We start from the raw sequence: 20951 nt of genomic DNA on the forward strand, positions 1-20951 counted from the left end.
CGCATTCATGGTCCCCAGAGGATGAATCCTCCGGGTTTGACTTCTCCTCTAATCAGTAGTTTGATATTTCTGGCTTTTAGTGAAATATCTCACCAACTCTTGGATGGATTGCGACTCATTCATGCCCCCCTCAGGATAAACTGTGATTTACTTTCATTAACCTCATCATCACATGCACAATACTTTGGTTTATGACTAAATACCTGATTAGTGTTTTGTGCTAGTTACTATGCTAAACTAAGATGGTGAACATGTCATGGTGAACATTGCACCTGCTTGACATCAACATGTTTAGTATGAGCATGTTAGCATTTAGCTCAAAGCACCACTGTGCCTGAGTACAGCCTCAGTGAGCTGCTAGCATGGCTGTAGACTGTTAACTTTGTTCTGCAATGATTTATAAAGACATTATTCTTACAATGAAAACAGAAATGAGTCTTTCTCGTCCCTTGCTTAGACTTTAAAATTAATATGTATCAGCTGTAATCAACTTGACCCAGCTCACCTCTAAGACAATACTTATCAAGCACTTAATGTCATGTCATATTTAATTACACAAATTTGAGAGGGCATAAAAAATGAAAGAGCCCAGTGTGCGCAGTTTGTTACACCAGTGGATTTTAAGCCCGGGCTGCCATGTGTTTGCTATTCATTCAAGGCAGTGTAGTACTCTGTTTTCCCATTTACTTGACAGCATGTTTTTATAGGGGTGTAACAGTATTACCTCATTCGTCCTCTGACAGCTCACTCCAAGCCTTCAGTGCTTTCAGAGATGTACATGCAGGGCGTGTTGGGGCAACTGAAGTTCACATGTTCAAATTCAAACCAAATCCCCAGAGAATGCACAAGCTGTTGCGTAAGAACCTCTTTCAAAGAAATATCCCGTGTTGTCATGAAGCATTTAAAACAGAGAGCATTCTTCCTGTATTCTGGACAGCTGTGCATGGAGGCGCAGATGCAGCTGCAAATGGTAAAAACATATTAGTCTGTGCATACCAATATCCTTATCTATGCTTCTTTCCAAAATGTGAAAAATATTTACTGGAAGATGTTGCACACATTCCACAGGATAGTAGGAATGTGAACTATGACAACAGTGTGAATGCCTCGGTGGGGTCAGACTGTCTCAAGAATCCCACTCCAGCGAGGGGTTTAATATAGCTGAGGTGGTTCTCACCCCCTGATGAGAGACCAGTAATTAACACAGTGGCATCCTCCTCTGGTATGACATGCTGCCCCACAGCCCACTGAACCAGGTTCTTGTGCCTATTTCAGGATACACAGTGCCAGTTAGGTTTGTTCAGGAGCGCACAGTGCTAAATCCATGAGAGGGTGCAGACAGACTGTCCACAGACAGACGAGGAGAGGGGAGACACGTCTTTATCAACAACTGGGTAATAACGTCAACACATGCAGACTGGGTGCCAGCATGGAGGTCTACTACATTTGTACCTTCTGAATAATGAACAACAAAAGAAAACACTTGAAGACAGAGTCAGAGAACAATGGTTAACACTGAAATGATCTATGTGGTCACAAGTGAGACTTCTTTGATGACTGCAGACTGCAGTACACTCCCACTCCGTCACAAGATGAATAGCACTTGAGGAAAAATATATCTGAACATTCTCTTGAATACTGATTTGATTACTTGAGTGCATGAAGTGCTTGATTTATGATTCCTTGGCCAGTTTTAAAATGTGGTTACATCATGCACCAGTTGAGATAAATCAAATGATGCTCAGGTATGGCAGAATAGTGTGTCTGAGCTTTTGAGTCAATATGGCACACACACATTTTGGAGTTTTTAAGTGTACAGCTAGAAATAACACAAACTCATCGTGTGGGAAAGTAGGAAATGTGTAATGTCAGCCAACATATGCATGACAGACAAGATGATGGACCTCTTGTCTTCCAGGACAACTGGACCTCTGCTTTGCCACACACACTCTGACAAACACTGAGTGTGTAACGCAGAGTAACACATGTTCTTTAACATCCATTTGAATGAAAGCTTACACACACCCTTTGACCACACATGTCCTATAGGTGGATGTGCAACCAAATATCATGGTTCTGCCACTGTGAGTCACTCTAAGGGTTTAATGTATTGTCAGTGAGCGCCACAGAAGCAACATCAGCTACCTTCTAATTGCTGGAGTAATTTCTGCAGTGAACACAGACTCTGAACAAATTGAACAAGGAGCAATCCAATTACTAATTTGTTCCGCTGTCCACAAGTCTATTTCTGTTCTTCCTTCAATCTGAAAATAGCATGAAAATATAGTGTGATTTTCCTCCAGGTTCTCTCAGTTTAGATTACAAACAACTTGGGAAATAACACTAATCTATAGCATAATGAAACTATGATGAATGGCCCTGGTTACAGCTTACATCATTGACAAAAAGATTGTTTCCTGTTGCTTTTCATAGTAAAAGCGGCTCCCTGTTCTGCCAGTTGAACACTTTTTATGTGCAACGTATTACACTGCTCTGACATGATGTGCAGACAGCGAACAGTAAACAATGAGGCCGTTATTATCCTAGATTACATGCTACTTTGCTTCCTGTGAATCACTCCTGCATTTAAAGGCAGTTTAAATCCAGTGCTGGAATGGCATACTCTGCCACTAACAATAAAAACTACTGTATAAAAAAAGGCCATCACTGAATTTAAAGACATTGAACGACTATTATAGAAAAATGCCATATACAGAACAGTATCAAAGATTAAGTCTGATTAAATAAAAAATGCACGGATTACACCTTTAAGCAATAATTGTTATTTCGCACTAAGTGTGTTATTGTACTCTGCTTGCTGACAGACCAACAGTGTGCTGCATTGTCGCTAATGTAACTTTTTCCATTTTACATGTTGGAAATGTGTTCATGTCTGTGAAGGATATCCTCATTAGATGCTGTGTTTGTGGCACTGACCCGTCAAGTTTCCTTGAAAACTGCACTTTTAATCAGCATGGAAGCCGGACCACCAAACACTTCATTGTTCTTGTGCCACTTTTTCCTCTCAGATTCTACTGGCCATTTCCACTTATTAAAACAAGCATAAAACCTGTCCGGGCCCACAGCATTCCTTCCCAGTTCAACACAGTGTCATAGCGTTGCAGAAAAAAAAGAATCTGGATGTTTTGAAACCCTCTATTATGCATTTCATCTAATGTAATATATTCATAGATTTCCTCTGAAATATCTTTAAAGGTATTTTTCAAATCAACAGTCATTTGGAACCAGCCAAAAAGGAGAAATATAATAATGTAATATTATATATATTATATGATACAATATATATTTTCTACTAAGGTAAGAGGACAAGGCAGATGTGTATTTATCAGGTTGTGGGTGGGTTGAGTTCAAGTTGTCATTAATCACAAAATCAGCACGTTTATGAAGTTGTTGTTTTCCTCCTAAACTTGCGTTTGTAGAATGTCCCCACAGAAGATGTAGATTTCTGTCATTTGTTTGCCAATATTCAAATCTTGAAACAATGAATGCAGGTGAAACCACTCAGCTGATCACCAGCTTAAAATGCTGAAGTTGTTCTCCCTTCCGGTACAACATGGTCGACATTAGATGCCCTCTTAATTATTTCAGATATATTCATTGGCTTGGTTCACATAGATACGTGAATGACGGCGCAAAAAACAAAACAAAGCGAGTGTGGTTGATTCTAGCCAGCCAAAATGAAAACACTGGCAGTAGAGTAGAAATGTGGAGAAACGTCCCCAGGTACAGCACAGCGAAGCTGCAGGCTGCTCTACACAACGAAGTCAGAGCATCTGACTACAGCAACAGTTCCTGTTGGTGCCCTAGTAGAAGAGAGAGTAAAGAGAAGAGGAGAACATGAATCTCTGCTCATTCATTTAGAGTCTTTAGGTCCTAAACCAATCTATGAATGAAAAATGGCTCATTGATTCTGAGCATGTTTACACACTAATTCACCATAAAAGGCTGTGTGTGTGTGTGTGTGTGTGTGTGTGTGTGTGTGTGTGTGTGTGTGTGTGTGTGTGTGTGTAGAGTTGATGATGGGTTTGCAAATGAAGAAATAATGTGATGGAGATTCGCAATGGTCAGTTTAATTGTTAGTTTATGTTCCATACGTTCTTACGAGCAGACATGAGGAGTGGTCTGATAAGATCACTTCTCTGTAACTCCCCAAAACTCTTTTTTATTTTCAGACACATCTTCAGACCCAACTGACTGACTCGAGTGACATCACTTGAGGACATTCATCAGCTTCACTCTGGAGCTGGAGTTACAAAATGCTTCATACGAGATACTTCATATCTGCAGTTGTACCCCCCTGACATGAAAGCAGTCTTTGAAAAATTGGTGGACTTCCCCTTAAAGGACTCCAGTGAGAAAACAACAGCTAGAACTAACGTCAAACAGGCAATATGATGCATTTTGTGCAGTATTACATTTTTCTGAATGCAGCAAAAACCAAAGGACTTCATATGCTTATTGATCCTTGTCCAGCTGAACACTTGGAGGGCGCGCACGCCTCCCTGAAAGCAGAGTGCTGCTTATATGTGAGAAAGCAATCTCGTTCGTCTGGTAGAAAAGACATTTCAGTGAGGTTGTTCGTGTCTATCCGGCTCCTGTACAAAGCTTTGATAACAGGGCTTGTGATTTGGTGGATAGGAGGATGTAAGCTGTGCACCTGTAAGGTTTCTCTCCCTCGTTCCTTGAAAAAGAGTGTTTTGTAGCCTGAGGTGAGCGGCTAGCACAGGTGCTGCCTCTGTTTGATGTAGACACTCAGACTGGGGGAAATCCACCCACCTGTATCCATCTGACTTGTTGAAAACTTTCTTCTGAATTCACCTTTTGACATAAAGGATGAGTCTTTGGCACGTAAGAGAAGAGATGGAGATCGTTGAGATGTTAACCTGAGGGTTTCATCGCTGCAGGTGGCTTGAACTAAGGTTAAGCTATAGTTCATGGGCTTTATACTCTCTATGATGAAGGGTGTTGGATTTTATTTGCAATTCATCTGTCAATGATATATTCACATCTCTTTTTTGTGGTTCTCTTGTGGTGGGAAAACAACCTTTTTAACACGCTCATATCAAGCATATTTATTCTGAGGCACCTTTGATATCCAGCCAATGGAAACAGATGGCCTCCACTGATGGATGATCTGTACTCAGATTATTTCAAGCATGAAGAACGCATTGTAAATATGTATATTAAGTGCAAGGTAACATATGGCGCTACAGTAAATACCTCCATAGTTATTGTTCTATGGAAGGCGCCACTGTCGTTCACGCTCCTTAAAACAACAAGGAAACATAGATTTAGGGCTTGGACTACAGTTCATTCTTCTAAACCAGCAAAAACACGGGGCTTTCCACTTTGTGTTAGTTAAAGCACAGTTTTTGTAGTTTTGGTGAAGCTTTAATCAAGCTTTCTAATGATGTTAAGGACAAGTAAATAATAAAAACTGTTGGTCTGCTCTAACAAGAGCTGCTCTGTTTCCAGTTCTTTATTGTTTCATAAGTAGAAGGCAGTGAAGAGCTGGTAAGAACTTGCAGCAGGCAAGTGAAGTGTCACAGAGGCCACATTTACCACATGGCTAAAAATATGAGATGGGGCTCTGGACTGACTGACTGCAGCTGTACTTCGTACTCAGGAGATCTCAAGTGTCTGAAGGAATTTGCACAACCTGCCGGTGCTATCATTCAGCTGTTCATAGAGAAAAACAAAGATCTTTGGATAGAGAGGAAAGATTATTTCCCATGCATGTTGTAATTTAGTTTTTGCCTCCCTTGAGTTTTTAATTTGCTGTCCTTTAATTTCTACCATTTTTCAATCTTTTAGTTTTTCAGTATTTCAGTAGACCTGACATAAAGGCTTTGCAGAGATAGTGCTTAAAAGTGGACAGGAAAGGAAATGCTTTAACCAGGCGTCATTAAAGGATGTCACTTGCCAATGACTCATATGTCACCAAGACACATTCCTGTGTGATAGTTCCACACATGCTCTTATGTATCAATCGAACCCCATCAGTCAAAGGTTATCCAGTATCTAGCCGGTCAAAAGATCAGCCTGGGATGATGCTTCAGCACATCCTTTTAGCTCTGACTCACTGCAGCTCTTAAAGACCAATTGTATTCATTAAAGAGAAGCAAAATGGTCTCTGTGGCCTTGTTGGTCACATCTCCTTGATTTTATTGTGGGCGGTGATGGTTATTATTCCTCTCCTCTGTAAAAAGGTGCATTAAGCCATTTTAATTCTCCCACATTGCTGGGATGTTCACTTTTCGATGTCAGAATTTGTGAGGTCAAAGATGTCTTAAATGTCAGTTTGGCTGAAATATGACTTCAATGGTGCCACATGAAAACTGTTTTGTGCCTCGGAAACTGTGATTTTATTTGCAGTGTCTTTCAATTAAAGAAATTGTTGGAAAACTGAATGGGTAACGTTTAAGTTAGGGAAGGCCATCAAGAGCATTCAGAGCAATGACACTTTTGCATTGACCCTCTGATAACATCCATAAAATAGATCCAAAAGTGACGAAACATACAAAGCAATAAAAGTAAAATACACCCTGAATCCAAAAAAAGCTGGGACGCCCTGCCCAAAGATAAGTAAAACCAAGAAGTAACTGTGTGGTAATATCATGTTTCACAAAGTGGTGAATGTGACCAGCATTAAATCTTATGCATGTATTGCTCTGTGTGGTCATCATAGACCAACTAAGCTGCTAACCATGAATCTTATGTCTGCTCTGACATTTTCACACTGTAGTTTAATTGTGTAACGTGTAGATCAATGCGTCATTATTCTCAAACACCAGAAGGCACCAAGGGATCTATAAAAAAAATGATGTTTAACTACAGGATATGACGTGTGTTTCTGGAAAGTGACTGTGTTTATTGTCAGAGACTCCGTCATATGTTGCATCACATCCTTTTTCCCCCTCTGGGCTGACTGGATTCATATGGCTGGGATGGGTTGGGCTGGGCTGGACAGCGATGACTCTCCTGCTTCTCAGCGAGGTCGGAACTCAACAGGGCAAGAGTGTGTTTGTTGTCTGCTCTCTCCTGGCTCTCCTTCTGTCTCCCTCTGTCTTTCTTCTCAGATGTGTCAGTCCATCAATGATTGATGTCTCCCCCTAGGACTTGACTCATCTTTCACCTGCAGCCTGCCTCACAGCTGTTCAGTGAGCTCAGCACAGGCCCACATGCATGAACACACAGCTCTGCACAGCATAATATAAGCTCCTCAGAGGCTATGCGGTTTTTGGAGAGTCCAAAAGCTGATGTATCACATGCCTCGATCCCAACATGAATCATTTCACATCCAGTATTTATCTCCCCGCTGGGTTTCTGCATGTTTGTTTGTTTCTTGTAGATTGGGAGGAGATTCAGGAGTGACGGGTCAGTCCAGATGCTAGCTTTGCCTCCTTTTTGCCACTTGCATCTTTGTATTAGAATCAATGCCATTATTCAATGTATGTCCCACCCTTTATTGCCATTCCCAGGAGCACAAGAATAAAAAGCCACTTTTCAGCTGCAGAGGCTGTAATTCCATGTTGTCAGAGCCCATTGTACTGCAGAAGCTGCATCTGTTCTTCTCTTGTATTGTCTATTGATGGTGTGGGAGCGGCAGGCGCCTCGACAGGCACAATTATGCTGCTGCACAAAACCAGCGAAACTGCATTTCCCTACACATGGATCAGCGTTTTCCTGAAGCCAGAGATGAGGAAGGGCTGAATAAATATGTTTATCCTCTTCGGCTACAGACCTCAAAGCTTTATGCTAACGCTCAGCTCCACAGCGCCTACAGTTACATATTCATGCAAATATGATGAGCAGGTCATACTGTATACTCTCAGCACTGGCTAAGCCACAGTATCATTTCTGTTTGTTTGGCCTTGGTTTTTGGTTTAGGGCAGAGATTATGCTTGCAGAAAGTTTTAAACCAAAATCCTTGCTTTAAACAGACAGACTGACGTGTTTGGAAAGACGTCTGTAGAGCTTTTGGAGGAGTAACCGAGTCATTCAAAGACCAGACGGTGTTGACAGCGAGTATTTTCTTTTTCTTCTTAATATAATGACATCTACACATCTGTTTAAGTCTGTTTACAGGTTCTGGGTGGCACCACTGCATATGTGAAAAATATTTCATAAAGCCTTTTCCAGTGGAAGTTCCACATAGTCTGCTGAACTGCCTCAAGTGATGTCACTTGAGTCAAATGGGTTGGGTCTAAAGACTACAAGAGAAGACTACTCAAGCTTTCTGCTTCTAGCATAACACACCCGAATCTTCAATCTAATTGTCAGCGTCTGAGTTGCATTCTGAGTAATTTAGGTTAATGTAGATTTCGACAAAGAGGAAGACTGTGTGGAATATAAAAAAATTAAATATATCTCTGGTTCTGCTGCACTGATTCTGAATGCTACAAGGGTGTAATGCTAAATTAGGCGGTAAGCTTTTTACAAAGTTCCAGGTTTGCCAGGTTGAGGAGCCAACAGATAAAAATGTTCAACCTTCAAATTTCACCGCATTTATTTATCATGTGATACCCTTTATTGTATCTCCACAGCGGTATTCATTATGAACAATACTATGCTACAAACACATTAGGTCTGCCAATGAATATTCTAAATTTGAATATGTAATCGAACTGTTAATAAAACAGAAAAATGTCCGCCGTCTCTCTCGCTTCTTCCTGATTCGGTGAATTAAGAGTTTATTTTTCTGAAACCAGAGTTGGTGATGACTGTTGGAGCAGTGAAAGATGAACCAAAAAGGTTTTGGAGAGTTTTATTTTGTTTCTGTTGTGTTTGAATGAAAGTGGGTTTTACGATGATAAAATCACTGCTTCTGTGAATGGAGTCTGGTGGCTTTGGTGAGAGTGATATAATGGCTGTTTCTGGTTAAACAAAAGGGATCTTACTCTTTAACAAAAAGGCTGTCTCTGTAGGGATCCTTTCCATAATGCTGTCAAACACTGGCAAAAACAAGCACTCTTACTGAACATACATACATACATACATACATACATACATACATACATACATACATACATACATAGGGATTACATCGCACTGTGTTTCATGGCTGCCAGCTGCAGCACTTTCACTCAGTGCTGGACCAATGTCAAAAATCATTGTTCCCATTAGTCACTTGGACACAAAAACGTGGGAAAATAGGGTCCATAATCAGATAATAAGTGGTCGGAATTTCTCCCAGTAGTCTGGACATTGAAACCTTCCAGGACACGCGGACCAGCACCAATTAGAAACTCTACACACACAGCGTCAATTTAACTGATTGAAAATGAAATGCAGATCAAACTGATGCGAGACAGTAATTCAATAAATAGGGCATTTATGCTTAAATAATATACGTATGTATACATCTATAATATAAGAATGTCTCTCATCGTAATGTTTTTTAAAGTGCAAAAATATATATTAAAATGGTTCAAACCTATATGGTTTTTTTTAGAAGCAATAATCGAACGTTTTGGACAAGCCCTGTAACACATGCCACACTGTTACATAGGAGAGTGAAGGCACACATGCCAGTGCACTGCTTTAACTCCAACTTGTTAAAAAGCAGATAGCCAAACACAGAGATTTATCTTGTTACTGCAACCAAACAGCAATTTCCCAAAATCCCCAAACACATGGCTGTTACACAATGGATATGAACAATAACAGTGTTAGATGACTCATGTCTCCACAACAGTTGATATGAAACACAACAACAATATCCAGGTTGTTTATTCCAGCTTTTTCCTTCTCTGTTTGGAAAATCCAGGGTTCAAAGTCTGGAAAGCCAAGACAATTATGACAGAATCAAGTTTCCTTGACAATAACACAAAACCAACGATCGAATCAGAATTGCTTTACTGGAACTAGACAAATAAACATCAACACTGCATGTGAATTGAATTACTGTTCTACATGGCTGGTCCTGAATCAATTGCTTCCTAGAAAACTGACACAATCCTCTAGTCCAGCTGGGAAGAAATGTGCTCTGACTGCTGTGCTCAGTCCCTCGAGCCATGTTAAAAAAAAAAAAAAAAAGAAATAAAACACTGCTTCACATGCCCCCAACATGTCATTTTATTCATGTTTGTCTTTTATCCACAGTCTGCTGTATGTACACAGGAGATGGGGGAGGGACATCCATGAGAGGTTGCTCTTTCATCAACTTTTTTTATTGCTTGGCATTGATAAATCATATTGTGAGACCAATATGAGAAAAAAGAAATTTATTACGACTTACTGATTTCTCCACTCAGCTACTGACTGACTGTTAACAGGCTTGTTTGCTTGTTTGTTTGTTTGAGAGCTTTGTTTTCCCTCTTCAATATGTCTTTTTTTGGACAAAATGGTAAGCAATGGAACAGAACTGTGGAGATCTGCACTCTCCCCTCCTTTTTTCGCCTCCTCTTGTCTCCTGTCTGTCTCTCCTCTGTCTGTCTTGTCAGAGTCTGTCTCACTGCAGGGTGTGGCTGACAGGTTGGGCCCAGCCGCCTCTCCTCCTGAGCACAGCTTTGCTAAATCAAGCAATCAGGTCTCTGCTGCCCGCACAGTATATAAGCATCAGGGTTGCAGCCAGTATTTGTCCAATCACCTGCCTCGCTGTGTGGTAATGACCAATCCAGGGTACCCTGTCAGTATTTCTACCTGTCTTCCTCATGCGTTTATGGTGTGACTGCTGCTTTAGTCTGGCAGGTGTTCTCACAGACTGCGTTTACACTTAGGGAAGACACATATGTTTTCATGTGGTTTGATCGTTTTCACGGAAAACGATCATTTTTAAAAACTCGGGCCAAAATGGAGATTTCCGAAAACGCCGGCTATTTGTCGGCGTGTAAACTGGGTTAAACGGCGTTTTAGGTTCCGAAACATCACAACATGCGACTGAAAGTACTTAACGTCATGTGAGCGACCTGTGTTTACACTCGCGCCCATAGGTTTGGCATAGTTATGATGCGCTCAACAGCGGATTTATCCGGGTTCATGTAAACGACAACATTTTTGAAAACGACGTTGTGTGCACCATGTTATTTTTGAAAACGGAGGGGCCAAAATATCTGTTTTCCAAAATACCCTGCTACGTGTAAACGTAGGGGCAGTTGTCCATAATAATCACCTTTATGTGTGTGTGACATTGCCATGATTTCTGATCCAGAGCTGAAACATTTAGCCTCATTAAGTTGCTGCTTTAGACCGAAGATTCTTGAAGTAAATTCAAAATAATGAGAGTATCTCTACTTGTTGAAGCATCGAGCCTTCCCGCCACATATAACTTTAATTACATTCTTTCCTCATGCACACACATGTGGTGACAGTAGAAGGGGAATACAGCCAAACCAAAATAATTTGCCCTGATAGATGTTGACAGAGGTTTTAATTTACTGCATCAAACCACAGTTCTGCTGGAATTTTATTTGTAACTCAAGAATCGCAAGCAGAAAGTCCAATGAGCTACTGTGCTACTGAACAAAATCACATGATTTCAGTGGCACATTCATCCCAAGCTACTGATACACTTTGACTTAATTCCACTATATTGACTATGTGATAAACTGAGCATTAAAGCCCTATAAATGAAAATATTCCACCAAATGCCAATATATTTGAGAAAAAGCAGGTGACAGCTTCCACAAAACTGAACTCACAATAACAGGGTAAAAATACTCTCCACCCTTGGTATGAAGTCAAAAGATTGTTTGAAAAGGCCGATGCAGCCAAGAGCAGCCAGAATCTGTTCCCATTTAGCCAGGAGGAAGCTGACCTCATCAACATGAGAACCGTCAGATGGCTGACATCATGAGGAACCTATCCACGGCACTAATAGTCCCCCTGTCACATCTCAAAGACTTTCCTCTCCCCCTTGTTGGTGTGTGTGGCCCCTGTTTAGGGGGACAGAATATGTGTGTATGCAGTCCTGGCGGACGCCTCAGGCTCCCCTTGACGTCACATTAGTTACAATAAGACAATCAACTTCCCCTACGGTGCTGTGAATGGACGTCTGCCACTGCTTGACAGGTCTTCTTGTTTCTCTGGAGTTTAATGCTCTTAACATTTAGCTAGGCCCAATGTGGCCAAGCTGACATTTGCACATGACCCTGACACATTATATAGAGCCAATCACAGAGCGGGAACAATGAGGTTTTCATGGTGCATTTCCAGTCAGCTGGAAGATATACTGTATGTGTTCTCTCCTGTTAGTGGTCGTGAGAGGGGGAGTTGTTTCAAACATGTACCAATAGGGTGCAACTTCAGGTTGTCCAGCAAATGTCCCCAAACACACAACCTGATTCGTATAGGATCTCATTTACACATTAATTAATTTGCTCATTCAGTCACTCATTCATTTACAGCCAACCTATTTCTTCATCTCTGCAATCCTGCTGAATTGTGCAAAGTGCTTCACATCTATGACAATATTTGTCCTCACTGAAGGAAACGCTTTCGTCAGCTTTTTCCCATTTCCCTTATGTTCCCACTATGTCATCAGTCTTGTGGATGACTGGCTGCCGAGCTGATTAATTGGCTGGCTGGCTGCTTTGCAATCAAACTGTGATTGTGTGACTGGCAGACACACAGAATGAATGATCGACTAACTGTACAATCAGTCGGCTCTTTTGCTGACTGACCGTCAAGGTGACCGCCTGACTGGTTTGCCAGCTGACTCTCGTCCGTTGCTTTCACTTATGTCTTATACATCTCCAGCTGACGTGAAGGGATGAAGCTGGTCTCGTCCTATTTTTCCTTTAATCTGTTGTGGGGTTGTGTTAATTGATACTGTCAATAAACTCTGATCAAACCACACCCACACAGCAAAGTTTCTCTTTTTTTAACATCAGATAAATTATAACAATGGATGCATCTCTGCTAATCTGAACTTTGATTTAGCTCATTCAGTCACGAATATTTAATATTAAGGAGAAAAAACACGTTTTCAGGAGCTTTAAAATAGGAGACTAACAAATCTTGTAATCTATGTCATTACATTTTCTATTGTGCTACTCACACAATGGAGCACTCTGTGCATCTGTGGCCTAAAGGCAATGAACTAGGTAATGTTATGCAGGGTCCCATCTCTGGATCCCATATAAAGTGAGGGTTATATCTCGCTTTTGGGACCATCACTCAGCAAAGCTTGGGAGCTCCGCAGTTGTTGTGAAAGATCTGTCAAGCTGATGGAAACAGATGAAAGAGGTCAGGAGGGGACAGATTATCTCGTTCTCATAAAGCTTTTACTTCGGTCATTGTTTGCATTTATGATTGAGTAATTATCTCATTAGGTTACTCGAGTGATTTGTTTCTTTCATTCAACTTCAACAAAACAAACTGTTCCAGAAGATCTATCTGCCTGTCACCCCGGGCGGTCACAGTCAGGGATCTCTCCAAGAAAACTCCATATTTGTCCCTTTTCTTTTCCTCAGCTGCCTTGTGAAACAGAGCTAAGTGATGGCTTAAGGCTGAGAAGCATCCTGTTTATCTCTTCCTCCGTATCTCTTTTACTCTCTTGCAAACAGCCAATCAATAAAAGAAGCATCTCTTCTGGCTGGTATCCGGAAGCTAATAAAGCCAGCTATTTGTGCAAAGCATTTGCATAGTCCAACTCAGAACAGGTCTTATATCCGTAACATGCCGGGATTGTCCCTGAAAAGGTAGAACCCAGGATCAACTTCAGGCTGCACCTGCCTCTCTGAGTCTTTGTTCCTCTAAGCTCTGAGAGGCCCTCGACCAGAGAGTCTATTAAATTGGGAGATCTTGTTAAGAACAGAACAATTTGTTCCGCCAAAGGGGAGACAAAACATACACACACCAACGAGTAAAAGTTCCTTCAAGACAAAACCAGGCAATTAAAGCTGATGAGTTACAGCCGAGGAGACAAAGTGATAACCATTCTCTTGACACTTCATTAAATCACTGCAAACAGAGCATGGGAAAAGGCCCCTCGGTCATACTGCATTGTATGTTGTTGATGCTATGGTGAAATGGGACGTGAGACTCCAAACGCCAATAACTGGCGTCCGCTTGTCAGCCTTGCATCTCTTTTGCTCTAGATGAAGTGTTTCGCTTCAAAATCCTGTGTTGTTTCTTTAACGTAGTGTCAGACCAGGCAATCTGGGCTGCTATTTCCTAATGTCGCTTTTGAAGGAGGAAGCATTTTTAGCCAGCTGGACAGTTTTGGCATGTCCCAGAATCTACAGTCCGGTTCAGTTAGGATTTTCTAAAGTTTGATGGCTTATCGTCACAGAGGCAAAGCAATTGATGTCTGACTGATTTACTGAAGTCATTTTGAGTGTTAGCAGCCAGGAAGGAAATGCAAAGAAAACATGATTAACTTAACTGGATCCTAAAATACACACACGAAACAGACCTGAACTGAACTGAAAATACACCAACCTGAAGAACTGCAACAGATTTTCGTTTAGAAATCTGAATGCCCAGAAATGCTAATAAAGCTAAATGTAAAATCAAACAATCTACAGGCACACAAAGTCTGACTGGGGTTAACATATTGAACTAGTCTTTATGCTAAGCTAAACTAAGCATCATTGCGTCCCCATCAGCTCTCTCTTTCAGTTTAAACAGACTGCACCTTGTTGACCTAATACTCAGGGGTGTTGAGCATTTACAGCATTTGACCTTTCCATCCCAGTTTTCAGAATGTGCAGTGCAGTTTTCAGCATTGCATGTAATTGTACGGACTGTATTAAGTGTTAAGACTTTATTCAGTCTGAGCAGAGCTATTTTCCTGTTCATGGTCATGCACGTGTCTCATTGGGGAGAGAAGACAAGGACAAGCCATGTACCTTTTTCTCTGCACAACCTTAGTGAGTCCTTCTTCAGTGGCTTGGGGGCAAGAACAGAAGTCCCTGTGTTTCCAGAGAGAGAGAGAGAGAGAGAGAGAGAGAGAGAGAGAGAGAGAGAGAGAGAGAGAGAGAGAGAGAGAGAGAGAGAGGCCTGGCCGTAGGGTTGCCAAGGCAACAGGGAACAGTGCAGGCATGGTGGTGAAAGACGAGGGGGTCCAGGCTGATAGGGATAACTGGAGACGCCAGGGGACACCTTTGTGCATTAAGATACTCCACACTCCCCTTTGAGGGGGAAAAGAGACATTTTTTTTAAACCAAACTAAATTAAACTATAAATAGTGCTGGTTAGGCACTGTCTGAAATTGAAGAGCCCAATATCAGAAAATGTACCTCACGGGCAGACACAGAGAATTTTCCGGTATCCAGACCAGGGTGAATGGGTACTTTGATCCATTTCTCGTGTCCGCTTTATTGGATACATGGGTTCCAGCGCACTGGAAATGAATTGTAATGATGTGCTGTTATTCAAAACAAAGTAAAATACATCCCATAAGAATTTACACTGATGCTACCTACCTCATCATTTTATTTATTATTATTTTTATTTATATCTAAAACCATCTGATGCAGTAAATATATCTGCTGGGAAACAAATAAAGACAAATTGGAAATGTGTGGTTAATGTAAGTTCTCACCAACTACAAACTAAACTATAGGCTCCGTCCAGGCTGTTTAAGACAGGTGCATGTCTCAGATGTGTGCTGTGTAACTGTGGCATCACTGGGTCACTTCCAGCTGTGTATGTAGACTATGTTGCATGTCTTCCGCTTTACTCTCCCCCAACACTGTCACTTATCGCTGTGAAATATTAAATTAAAAGCTAAATATCCAGCCAAATTATCTGAAATGAAAGAAAACTGCTCCATGAGGCCTGAGGTCTTCCTTGTGCCAAGCATCCTGACAAGGAGGAAATGCTGTTCCCAGCCACAGTTTTTACTGATCCAGCTGTGCCTTATTGTAAACGACGTAGTGTTTCCTCGGTTCCAGCCTAAATGATCAGACCCATCCGCAGCTATGTCAGCTGTAGAACCACTGACCCTGCAGCAGAGCAGGTGACCTCCTCATGGACCCAAATATCCATGAGCTTATTGGAGAAGGAGAACTGTGTGCAGGAAAGACATTTTATCCTACAAATGTTAATACTACAGTGTCCGTCCACTAGCCTACATATAAAATTGAAGGATAGTTGTATTCCACTCAGCTGCTTCAGTTTCTGGGTCCTGGTATTGCGCATGCTGGCTCACGGTCACACTGTCATGGCTCACTAGGACACTCGGAGAGCCATCGTTAATGTTATTAGTAACACCTATGCTTTTCCTCCTATGCCAATGTCTGCTGTGGAAAAGGCGCAGCAACATACTAATTAAATGCCCATACTGTAATTTCCTAACTGCAGGATATGAACTCCTCATTCATCAACGGTTTTATTGTTTAACAGAATTACCACAGCAAATGCTAATTAAATCACGGGTTAGGCAATGTGGCAGCATACAACAAACCCATGCTACGTAATACAGCTAGTGGAAAACTGTATGTGCATGTACTGATGGACCCTCCATTGGAGTTTGGCCTGCCATTCTCATGTCAGCAGTCTTAATTAGTGCTTAGTTTCCAGAGCCTGGGAACCCTGCCACCATGTTGACTTTAGATGTGGCCCCCTCCCAACAGACCGTGGTTTTGTTTTTGTAAGACTAGGACGATGCAGCTTCACTGGAACTTACACATAACAGGCTTGCCAGAATGGGCAAGATAGGACGAGTAATGCAAGCAGCTTCAGCGTGCTATTTCATCTTCCACTTCAAGTGTCTGGAACCTGAAATGCAACATGTTTGGACACCATGCCAAACATTGAATAGTCATGAATCCTGCATGTTTGATCCAATATTCTGACATCATAATTCTCACATTCTGATAAATAGAGATTTCACACTGGATAACGTCACTGTACCCTGAATCTTATCTGGAATGAATGGATGAGTTAACAAATACTTAACATATTAATGTCACTTTCGGTCTCTCAGGATTCCTACGATAAACGGGCACCTACTCGCGGAAGTATACGTGTTATTACGTGTTCAGTCTAAATGATTCACATCCACTCACACAAGCACAGGTCCATTAGCCTCTGTCACATTTCATTTAGTGAGTCAGGAGGATCTTTAATGGTTTGTGACAAATAAAAGGTCAAACCTTTTCAGGCCATGTTAAAAAAAAAGAGGTGAATAGTATAAAATTGGTATCATATGATCATGTCTATATAACCGATGGAAGAAATGTTACTGAAATTCAAAAGGAGGAGCATTTCATTGAGCTGAATCCAAAATTACCTCTGAATGGACACAATGGTGAACTTACGACCACTACTGTGAATTTAGTTTTTTGGTAGCAATCCAACCATACTACCCGACAAATATCCTGAAATGGGTTCAAATGAGGCACTTTTCTGATCTTTGACAGCCCACCTCACAGAAGATAGATGGAGCGTTCCCAGTCAGCAGTTCCTGTGTGGTAGATGAGGGGACAAAGACATAAAGGGCCATTCTTTAGCCAGTTACTGATTATGGCCAAAATCTGCCTTAACTTGAAACAGCAGCGAGAATCATTAGGTGAAGGTGTGTGTGTGTGTGTGTGTGTGTGTGTGTGTGTGTGTGTGTGAAAATATCCAATATCTCATAAAATGATATTGGCAGGAGAAGCTTGGTTGGCAGCACTTCTAAAAGATGGAATAACAGCAAACGTGCCAGAAATATTGTAAACAGAGAACAATCATCAATCATTCCAATTCAGTGGAACTTTTTTTGTTTCCCCGCAGAGATTTCCTCCGGTACTTGAAGGTATAATAACTGCATTTGTGTTGCATTAACCCATGTCGCTGCTGAATCATTGTGCTTGTTATCTTTCAAGCAAAGCCCTGCTGCCACTCCTGTAGTATCACACATAGTCAACTTGTGTCAGAAATCTCTAAAGGTCTGGACACACCAGGATTTACAACAGCCAGTCGTTGATATGAAATCAATTAATTCCAATGGAAACACCCTGATCAGAGGATCCCCTCGAGGGGAGAAAGTTAGTCCATTCCAGTGTTTCCTGTGGAGTTCAACTTTGGTGGAAGTAGCTTATTAGCTGTGTTGCACCTCTTAATTAATCCCCTCTGTTAGTGTAAAGGCTAATCCACAGAGTATTGAGACAGGAGTCTGAGGAACAAATTCGTCTTTTAAAAAACTATAAACGGTGTACATCCTTGAGCGAAATGCCAGGCGGAAGTTAACAGAACAGCAGAGAGAAAACTGAGAAAAGCTCAGTTACTACCGACTTACGCCAGCATGCCGGGCCACCTAGCGAGCCCAGCTGCAGTGGTTCACCAGCTAGCCCTGCGATTAGCCAGCATGTCACCCAGCCCCACCTGTACTGCGTGGACAAGTGGATGACGCTTAAGAGAAGAGACAGGAGGTGGCTACAGCTGTACCCTGAGTGAGAGCACAAACATGAAAACATGCCTAAAGTCACACAAAGCCTGCAGGGCTAAACACAGACATATGAAAACTAATGAAGAGAGCTGGGAGGAAAGACTTCCTTATCTACATGTTTCTGCCACCTGCCTCCCTCCTATCTTGTTTTCTGCCTGTCTGGTGCCAGATTGGTACAGACAGAGCAAGAGGTGCAAGGATGACCCTGAGCTGTCATTGTTTTCCTGCTAACGCCCTTCCTTCTCACTCCCTCGTTCTCTCCTTCCTTCTGTCTCTGTTCCTTTTTGGGGATGGCAGGCTGCACAAAGACAGGTGATTGTTGTTGCTATAGAGTAGAAAAAAGAAGAGGTTTTTTTTTTTTCTTCTTCCATTTCGAGACATGCTATGTCAAAGCTAGCCCAAAGTGTTTGGAATCACTCACCTGAAATGTCAGTGACTTCCTAACAGGGTGCCCATCAGTGCCTTTTTAAACTGACACGGGAGCCATTAGCCAGTAGCTTTGTGTGTCCTGTGGTGGGAAGGGGTGGGATTGAGTTTTTTTTTTTTTCCAGTGTCCATCTGCAGAAAACTGTTAGCCTGTATGACATCCATGTAATAGGAAAAAATGAAAGGAAAATCAGCATCTGGAATGTATCTGTACATGAAAGCTAAGAGCACACTTATTTCTAGTTACCAGGAGGTCAGGGTATGAAATGTGGTGTGGTTATTATACCTTCTTGATTATAGCTGTTTTACATATTCCGCTCATATGTACACATCACACACACACACACACACACACACACACACACACACACACACACACACACAGACAGGTGCAGGCACCGTGACGACACTACACTGTATGCAGCATGGACACAATCTTTAATCATCCTGTGGTCCGCTGCAGAGGGAGAATATACAGTGATGGTGATGCAGACACAAACACAAACACAAACACAAACACAAACACAAACACAAACACAAGGACACACACACACACACACACACACACACACACACACACACACACACACACACACACACACACACACACACACACACACCTTCCCCCACCCGTAGCCCACCCCCTGCAAACCTACCGTTCCCTAGTCCATGATGTAATGCTATCAGACCCCTCCTCTGCTGTCTCTCCCTCCCTCTGTCTCTCACACACACTCCTCTCTCTCTCCTTCTCCTCATTCTATTGGTGGCTCCCGTCTGCATCTGCTGGATCAGCTCTGACTCCTCACACACACACTTGCATGCACAAGCTCACGCACACGTGCACTCACACACGCGCACACTTCCATGCGCCCTCTCACACACTTTTACACATACACTACCAGGGGGATTCCTCCGCCACTGCAGCCCCTGCTCGCTCCACCTGGCTCCTGTCTTCCGTCGTGGGGGGAACGCACGGTGAGTCCCTCCTTTCTCTTATGACAGCAGGCGATTGTGGTTCACAATCAGACAAAAGGATGAAAGGACATTTTTCTTCTGCAGATAGTGGTGGACAAACACCGGGAGGCATTGCTGCCACTGCAGCCTGGGAGGAGAGGCTGGCAGCTGAGTTTGTGCTTTGGAGTAATGAAGTGGTGTGAGGTTGCTCTGTTACTACAGATACCGGTCATCTCGGCGCTGGGTGCCATGGCAATAGATTGCATTCAGTCAGGGTCTTGGCTCATTGTGTGTCTGTGTCCCACTAAGGTGCTGGAAGCCGTGGTGAGGTACACGTGTGCTTCCAGTGAGATGAGAAATCTGTTTGTGTGCATGTGCAGCCTGAATTATGAATCCTGAAAATGCTCCAGGGTGTTGTGTGTTATCTGGTTCCCTCTTTGAAAAATGTCAGTCACCTTGCTTTGAGATAACACAGGGAGAGAAAAAAGGATTGGAAGCTGAATCACATGAACATAAACCAAAGCTGCTCCTGCATTAAGTTCCTGTGATGGTTCAGTTCGTCCTGCCTCCTTTCCGCTGGACAGGGAGGATATATTGGCTACAATAAAGCCCTGACAGTCTCATTATGTACGTATAGATTGTTCCTGTTGTGTCACTGACAAAACAGGGTGTGTGCATGTGGTGTGAACTCGTGCGCCTGTGACATTTGGACACTTGCAATGCTCTCTCTGTCTTCTCCTTCCCCATTATGTGCACTGGGCTCTTTCACTGTAAGGCTCAATGACATTGAGTCTGAAAAGTAATTCTATTATTGCCGGGGCTTTTGACTGCTAAATGACACATTAATGATAATGGAACAGAAGAACGGAGTCACTGGTGCATTTTTCTTTCTGGGCTGAGGTTGACCAAATTCCATTTTCTCTAACAAGGCACTGAAACCTAACCTTTTATATCCAGTATGTTGGAATGTTAATATTTTATAATGCTTAGTCTACTTCACATGTGGACAGTCTCATAACTAATTCAGCCAGATGGGGTTTTTTTCCCCATTTCTATATGGAGCTGACAAAAAGCCAGACATAATTCACTGCTTTTCCACTTAAATATGAATGCCTCGAATTGGCTCATTTTAAAATATCTCCATCCTGTTTGGTTGATTGGCGCATTGGTGGGATCCATAATTCAAACAAATATCTAGTAAATGTGGAAGGAAGTGTAATCCATCAAC

At 42.1% G+C, this 20951-nt stretch overlaps 1 protein-coding gene across 1 annotated transcript in view; it reads left to right on the forward strand.

The window, feature by feature from the left end:
- The first annotated feature begins 19556 nt into the window (after positions 1-19556).
- LOC139332041 (semaphorin-4B-like) overlaps positions 19557-20951 on the forward strand; it is a 55814-nt gene continuing 54419 nt past the window's right edge. Inside the window, exon 1 of the mRNA XM_070963735.1 lies at positions 19557-19744. The gene's annotated coding sequence lies outside the window, so the exon portion shown is untranslated. The remainder of the gene's footprint in view (positions 19745-20951) is intronic.

This window comes from Chaetodon trifascialis, chromosome 1 (assembly GCF_039877785.1).
Source record: "Chaetodon trifascialis isolate fChaTrf1 chromosome 1, fChaTrf1.hap1, whole genome shotgun sequence".
NCBI classification, from domain to species: domain Eukaryota; kingdom Metazoa; phylum Chordata; class Actinopteri; order Chaetodontiformes; family Chaetodontidae; genus Chaetodon; species Chaetodon trifascialis.